Source organism: Solanum dulcamara, chromosome 5, assembly GCF_947179165.1.
Source record: "Solanum dulcamara chromosome 5, daSolDulc1.2, whole genome shotgun sequence".
NCBI classification, from domain to species: domain Eukaryota; kingdom Viridiplantae; phylum Streptophyta; class Magnoliopsida; order Solanales; family Solanaceae; genus Solanum; species Solanum dulcamara.
In genome coordinates, this window is record NC_077241.1 from 16383857 (window position 1) to 16392364 (window position 8508).

At 39.6% G+C, this 8508-nt stretch overlaps 1 non-coding gene across 1 annotated transcript; it reads left to right on the plus strand.

The window, feature by feature from the left end:
• The first annotated feature begins 8159 nt into the window (after positions 1-8159).
• On the plus strand, positions 8160-8266 carry LOC129890898 (small nucleolar RNA R71). The gene has a single exon (XR_008767085.1). It is a non-coding gene; the product is annotated as a small nucleolar RNA R71 (small nucleolar RNA).
• The last annotated feature ends 242 nt before the right edge of the window (positions 8267-8508 follow it).

An 8508-nucleotide genomic window follows, 5' to 3' on the forward strand; every position in this document is an offset into this window, starting at 1 on the left:
TCAACAATTAAAACGAGTTTCATAACCAAAAATCATTATCAAAAACATTTGTGGAAAATACTCCCTTTAGAACCTGAAAGTTGTGTACCAAAATTCTAAATAGTTTAGAATAAGAGGATGCAACCCCTAAAGCAAAAGGAACCAAATTCTAAAGAGTCTTGAGTTTGAATAGATGGACTAGAAATAAAGCGGAATCCATGACAGTCCGAAAGAAGTACTTCACCCTTGGATTCAGATAATGTTGGTCTCATAATTGAGGTCACGTAGCAGCTGCCTGAATATGCCCTGCACTCAACAAAGAAACGCAACTGCAGTATCCTTAGCTTGATGATCCAGCTTGCCGCACCTAAAACATACATTCGAACCCACCAAGCATTTTTCCCTATGGTTTCTCCCGCACTTCTGGCATGGAGGAATGGCTTGGCCACTCGGAGCACCTCCTTGAACCTTAGGGTTAGGCACCCTATCTCTATTGAACTTTGGAGCCTGATTATTTGAAGAATTTTGGCCCGAATACCCTTGGTGAAATTGAAGACGATCACCATTTCCGGACCTAGATTGTGAAAAGTTACCACCATCGGTCCTTGCCCTCTTAGACTCTCTTGCCTTCTCCTTAAGCTTCTCATTCTCAATTTATTCGGCGTAGGTCATGAGCCTTGAGATATCCATCTCCCCAATTAACATGGCAGTTTTGCACTCCTTGGAAACCAAGTTCGAAACACCCGGCACAAACATATCATTTGGGCTCTTGAGTCGGATACCATGAATGGAGCATACTTTGACAATTGTGTGAACTTGAGGGCATACACCCTCACACTCATGTTACCTTGCCGCAAGTTGATGAATTCTTGGATCTTAGCCTTCCTTAGCTCAAGGGGTAAAAAGGGTCAAGAAACACTCCTTTGAAATCATCCCAAGCAATAGGATCTGCTAGAACCCTTGTTGCCGCTGTACCCATATTTGGGTTCACGAGAGCAACTACCTCACGGTTGGCTTGAGCCGCCATCTCTTGAGTGAGTACTTGATATGCGGCTCAAAATTCCTCATGAGAAACTTGCTCATTCAAGGGATCATTTGGAGCTTGTTGCTCCTCCTCAACATTCCATTGGATGGGGTTTCTTTTGTGGAGGCATCGTTGTGAAATTGCAAAGAGAAAGTGTTAGAGGGAAAGCCTTAGATTTCAACTTTATTGTATGATAAGATCATGAAAGAAGTGGAATTTCCTAAGATGCCTCATAGCCTACTACTCATAGATGTGGCGCGCTTCATACCGATAAACAAGACCCTATTTGACGTGGCATATTAGACTCCCTACGACACTCTAAATTTTATGCTCTGATACCAAGTTTGTCACGACCCAAGCTAGGCCCTAGGCATGACACGATATTTGGAATCTCGAGGGACTCCAACAAAGCCTCTTAAAATTCATCACATACATAAGGTAACTTAAAAAATTAATGAAACATGAACGGAAGATAAGTCTCAATAAGAGAAATGCTTAAAGCAATATGACAGAATATTCGAGACTACAACTCAATAGACATCTAACATGCCTCTACTTTAGTATAGATAGGGGCATAAGACATGTTCCTAGCTCACCCATAAAACAAAGATATGGCAAGACTAAAAGAACATAAGCTCATATTTGTTACGCCCTCGAGAGATGAGGACTCACCAATAAAGTGGTAGCAATCTATGTAACTCTAGACTCAAGCGGGAGGAGCATGATTGTTAGACCCTACATTAAGAAACATTGTAGGCAAAAGTATTCCTTAGTACTTGGTATGCACAAAGTATGTGAGAAGCATTCATGAACAATAATAATAGGACATAAGCAATATGAACGTGGAATGCATGACCAATAACTTTGAAAGCATGAGTAAAACTCAAAAGCATTTAAAACATTGTAATCATGTGGTCAAGGCATCATAAAATCTAGATAAGAGATCATATCATAGTATATACCTTGTTGTGGGATAGGACCTTAACTGACACTTAAGATCATGCGAGCTATAACATGGAATCCAATGTAACTCCTACATCGATAAGGGAGAGGCTACTTGCCAAGGTAGACTTCATGAGAACCATTCTTAACATCATGAGCAATACATGGATCCACTAGATAATACATAAAGGCAACCTATGGTGGCAACATAATTAGGGACTATAGGTTGCTACTAGGTCATAATCATAATTTCATAAGTTCAAAATTCACAATTTAAAATCATATCTCAATGCATGGGTCAATGTGAAATAAATTAAAAATCATGTATAGTAGTAAATTCATGCATGATAACGAATAATAACATTGATTTAATTCAAATAACTAGTACCCATGGAGAATTGAAATAAAACCCTCATAGATTGGGTGAAATTGAACTTGTAGAGTTGGGATCTTTTGGGGCCCAATGGATGAATAAAATTCATTAATGAACTCTCACATACCTTGATAAATAGAACCTTAGTGCAAAGATTATGGAGACTTGAACTTGATATTCCTTGAACCCTAACTTTTCTTGAAGATGAAACCCTTGGAAGAATGTTTTAGAGAGAATATTATTGTAATAGAGGGATGAGGAGTGAATACGGGGAATACAAAGGGTTTGGATGACTATATTCTCTAGGAATTAGGCTCAAAACATTGTAGTCTAGGAATTAATAGAGTCGGGATTGACCAATATACCCTTAAAAATAACTTTCGAGGAACAAATGGGCGAGATGGGTTGTGCTCGCCGACCCAGTCGGTGAGTCGCTGACTCTAGCCTCAGCTTGCCAACCTCAGAGGTTCTTGGTAGAAAATCTCTGATATATTTGGCGATGTCGATGTAGCTCACCTTCCTAGATGGAGGGTCGCCGTCTTGATCCTCCTCTTGGCCCATTTTCCTCCAGACCTTCCAACTTCTCTAAACAAAAGAGTGAGGTCTCCAGCTCTCCAATCAAATTTAGGCGAGTCTCCAAATTGACTTGTACCTCACCAAACATGCCTGAACCCTGAACCTTCCTCCCAAGTCAACTTGGAAAGCTCATGGGGTAAATGGCGAGTCATCCAACCCACTTAGTGAGTCGCCAAGTGCCATTAGCGAGCTCCAGCCCCTAATGTTTTCACTATTCCCCTTTTAAACTCAAAGTTCCAAGTTTTTAATTTTTGGGACCTTAAAAAACTACATAAACATAAAAAATAAAAATAAAAAAAAATCTTAACTAGACTACAAATCACAGGTTGACTTTCGTGTAGCACCTGAGTTAACATCGCGGCATGACTCAGCTTTCATATCATTCATTGTTAAGATCCATCACATATTGTTCTTGATATACCTCATTTCCGAAGTAGTGCTTCACCCTTTGTCCATTCACCAAAAACGCGAACTATTTATCGGTGCTCCATTGTTTAATATCTCCATATTTGGTCATGCAAACCACTCAAATGGTCCACTCCACTTCGACATCAGTTTACCTGCGAACAACCTCAATCTAGAATTAAACAACAATACCATTTGACCTGGCTCAAACACACGTGCTATAATATGCTTATCATACCAGTGCTTTGTTTTCTACTTATGTAGCTTTGCATTCTCATTAGCATGGAGCCTGAACTCCTCTAGTTTGAGCAGCTGGTTAATTCTCATCTTTCCGGCTAACTCTAGATCAAGGTTCAACTTCTTTATCGCTAGTAAGCATGATGTTCTAGCTTAACTGGAAGATTGAATGCTTTACCAAACACCATGTGATAGGGAGAAGTCCCTATTGTTGTCTTATATGTTGTATTGTAAGTTCAGGCATTCTTATTAGCATGAAGCCTGAACTCCTCTAGTTCGAGCAGTTGGTTAATTCTCATCCTTCTGGCTAACTCTAGATCAAGGTTCAACTTCTTTATCGCCTAGTAAGCTTGATGTTCTAGCTCAACTAGAAGATTGAATGCTTTACCAAACACCATGTGATAAGGAGAAGTCCCTATTGTTGTCTTATATGTTGTACTGTAAGCCTATAAAGCATCATTTTATTTCATTGCCCAATCCTTTCTCTGCGTATTCACTATTTTTTGTAAAATCTGCTTCACCTCACAATTAGACACCTCTACTTGTCCACTGGTTTGTGGTTGGTACACTATAGCCACCTTGTGTCAGACCCCATACTTAGCCAAAAGATTCTTCATCAACTGATTGATGAAATACTTCCCTCCATCACTGATTATTACTCATGGAGTCCTAAATCGAGTGAAGATGTGCTTTTTTAAGAACTTAATCACCACTTTGGAATCATTGGTAGTAAGAGACACTACTTCAATTCACTTTGATACATAGTCTACCGCCATGAGGATATATTGGTCTCCATTGGATGGTGGGAAAGATCCCATTAAATCAATCCCCCAGATGTCAAATACTTCAACCTCCAGGATGTTGTGCAGTGTCATCTCATGCCTTCTGGATATAGTTCCCAACCTTTGGCATTGATCACAACTTCTTACATAACCTACATCATCTTTGAACATAGTAGACCAAAAAAAAACTAATTGGATCACTTTATGAGTTATGCGCTAACCCCTATGATGACCACCATATTCAAAAGAATGGTTGTCCATCACTTGTCTCACCTTAGACTCTGGAACACATCTCCTTATCATTCTATCTGGTACCTACTTGAATAAATAAGGCTCATCCCATATGTAAAAACGAGCATCATAATTTAACCTTTTCTTTTGCTGGGTAGTTGCGCCGGGTGGAACTACTCTGCTCACCAAGTAGTTGACAATATCTGCATACCAAGGTAATTCATTCACCTCTAGAGCTAGCAACTATTCATCAGGAAACTCTTCTCGAATATGCTTTTGTTTACCAATATGCGATGAAATCTCCAACCTAGATAGGTGATCACAATATGATTTTCACAGCCCTTTCAATTCTTAATCTCAACATCAAACTCTTGAAGCAATAAAATCCACATAATCAGCCGCGAATTTGCATCCTTCTTATTAAAAAGGTACCTGATATGTTCATGGTCAGTAGAAAAAACTTTAGTCCCTACCATGTAAGATATGAACTTATCGAAGGAATAGACTAAGGCTACCATTTCTTTCTCTGTCACTGTGTAGTTGGCTTGAGATGCATCCAGTATCTTGCTCGCATAATACATAGAGTGAAATGCTTTTTCCTTCCTCTGACCTAGGTCTGCACGTACCTCCATATTACTTGCATCACACATCAATTTGAAAGGCAGCTCCTAACTTGGAGAAGTCAGGATTGGAGCTGCTATCAAATTTTTCTTTAAGGCCTTAAAAGCTCTAATGCATTGCTCATCAAAGTCAAATTTCACCCCCTTCTCTAGTAGACTGCACATATGCCTTGCAGTCTTAGAGAAATCCATAAAGAATCTTCTCTAAAACCTGGAATGACCAAGGAAACTTCTCACCCCTTTTACAGAGACTAGAGAGGGAAACTTCTCAATCACCTCTACCTTTGCACCATCAACTTTGAGCCCTTGCTTAGAAACCTTGTGGACCAACTCAATCCCCTCCTTCACCAGAAAATGACATTTTTCTCAATTCAGAATGAGATTAGTCTCCTCACATCTTGCAAGCACCCTGTCCAAATTCTCTAAACACCTTTCAAAAGACTCTCCAAAAATCGAGAAGTATTCCATGAAGATGTCAACAACGTCTTCGATGATGTATGAAAAATAGATATCATGCATCTTTGGATTGTGGCTGGAGCATTACACAGTCCAAAAGGCATATGCTTGAAGGCATATGTCCTATAAGGACAAGTGAATTTAGTCTTATCCTGATCCTCTAGAGCAATCACAATTTGATTATATCCCAAGTACCTATTCAAAAAATAGTAATACTCCTACCCTGCCAACCTGTCCAGCATTTTATCGATAATTGGAACTAGGTAGTGGTCCTTTCTAGTAGCCTCATTCAATTTCTTGTAATCCATACATATGCGCCACCCTGTGCCTATCCTTGTTTGAATCAACTCATTTTTTCATTGGTGATCACTGTCATGTCTCCCTTTTTAGGCACTCACTAAGTCGGGCTGATCCACTTGCTATTAGAGATGAGACACATAATACCTGTATCAAGACACTTAATGACCTCTTTCCTCACCACATCCTGCATAATCGGATAAACCTGTGCTAAGGTTGTGCACTCGTCTTCGGACCTTCCTTCATAATGATTATGTACATGCAAAAGTCTAGGATAATGCCACGTAAGTCAGACATTTGCTAGCCTATAGTCTTCTTTCTCCTTTTCAATACCTCCAGAGATGCTTCAACCTGCACTTCAGACAAAGTTGCAGAAAGGATTATTGGTAAAGTTTTATTAGCACCTAAGAAAACATATCTGAGATGAGAAGGGAGAGCTTTAAGCTCCAATTTAGGCGCTTTTTCAATTGAGGGCTTGGGAGGAGGTCCAAAGACTTTATTCAATGGTTCAACATGCTTCCTCAACATACTCACATTGGGAACATCTAGAATACTTGCCAATTCCTAGGCTTCAACATCCCTTACTATATACTATCCTATTAGCACTCTCTCTAGAAAGTCCTTTGCTGCGACTGAGCTGCTATGTCTTTATCAATAATTGTAATTACTGAAATCTCCTCATAGATCCAGGGAAACTTCATTTACTTAAAAACAACAAAGACCTCTACCTTGTCATAGGGTCGCATTGTCAATCTACTGACGACTATGTTAATCAATGCCTCTCTAGTTGCTAAGAAAGGATATCCTAGAATGAATGGAACTTCTAGGTCAGGCTCAAAATCCAAAAATGACAAAGTCCAAGGGGAAGATGAGAGTTCCCACTTGGAATAAGACATCCTTAATAATACCATCAGGCCTAGCTACTGAATGGTCTGCTAGTTAAAACATTAAAATAGTACACTTTGGCTTTCCGAAGTCAAGTTTCCAAAATATGGATGTAGGCATCAAGTTGATACTTGTGCCCAAATCACATAACCCTCTTGTATTGATGCACTTACCAATTGTGATTTGCACTTTGAAACTCCCAGGGTCTTTCAACTTGGTAGGTAGCTTATTTTAAATTCTTGAACTACACTCCCTAGTGAGTTCCACTATTTCATATTCAGCCAACCTGCTCTTGTTAGCCACAATATCTTTCACATATTTAACATACTTAGGAATTTCCTGCAAAACATCAATCAAAGGCCAATTAACCTGTATCTTCTTATGAAGTTTAATAAATCTACCAAAGAATTCATCATCCTTTACTTTTTAAACTTTTATGGAAATGAGGGAGGTGGTTTTACTTTTGGTTCATCATTAACTCTTGGTGCACTTAGCCCAACTTCATCAACCATCTTCCCTTTATCTTCTAGCATTTTTGTTTTAGGAGCTAAGTCCTCAAGGGTCGACCACTGTGGGTACTTACTGCATTCACCTGTTTTGAGTTTGGGTCAGTGTTACCCAACAAACCCCCTTTTGGGTGAGAGTTTTGTACACTTGCAAACTGCCCAAACTACTTCTCTAAATTTTGGGTATCCAACTAATTATTGGGTACATCCTTGGCTAACTTGTCTTGGTCAATCATGATTTATTTCAGCATCTCTTCCATACTCATATTTCCTTGCTTATTGGCCTGACCCTGCTATTGATACTGCTATCCACCACTCTATGGTCCGTACTTCTTCTGCCCTAATTTTAGGCCTGGTTACCTCCCCAAGAGAAGTTAGGATAGTTTCTCCAACTTGGAGTGTTTGCATAATTCTGGTGCATTCTACCTCTTTGAGCATTCCCAACAAAGTTGATAGACTCCGTATTAGCTCCACAATATTCAGCCGAATGCTCACCACTTCCACACACCTCACACCACGTCGGGTGTTGTTGCACTACATTTACTGGAGCATGTTGCCCCAATGATAAGTTAGTGAAGTGGGTGTTCATCATATTTTGCATGGCTGTAATCTGTGCAGTTAATGCTGTGACTACATCCACCTCAAGCATCCTAGTTATTTTCTGCACCACAGACCTGCTGCTGTTTCCATTCCACTGAAGATTTCCCTACGATATGCGATTCAGCAAAGCATACAATTCAACATATGTCTTCTCTAAAGCCTGTCCACCTGCAGCAGAATCAAGAAAAATCTTTGTATTGAGTTCCAAGCCTTTGATTGAAGGTACAGACTAACACTTCGTTAGTCTGGTGGTGATGACGACAATTAATCAACAATAACTTAAACCTATCCCAAGCTTGGTATAGATTTTATCCACCTCTCTGTTTAAAACTTAATATCTCACTCCTCAGTGTTGCTATCTTTCTCGAGGGGAAAAATCTTATCAAAAATTTCTTTGCTAGATCATCCCGTGTAGTGATGGAATTTGTTGGTTCAGACTTCAACCACCGTTTTGCCTCCCCCAATAGGGAAAAGGGAAACAAGGTAAGCCTCATATAATCCAAAGAAACCCTAGTAGGCGTGTAGGTATCACTAATCTCTAGAAAATTTTGGATGTTTACTTGAGGATCCTCGTGTGGTAAACTAGTGAACTATC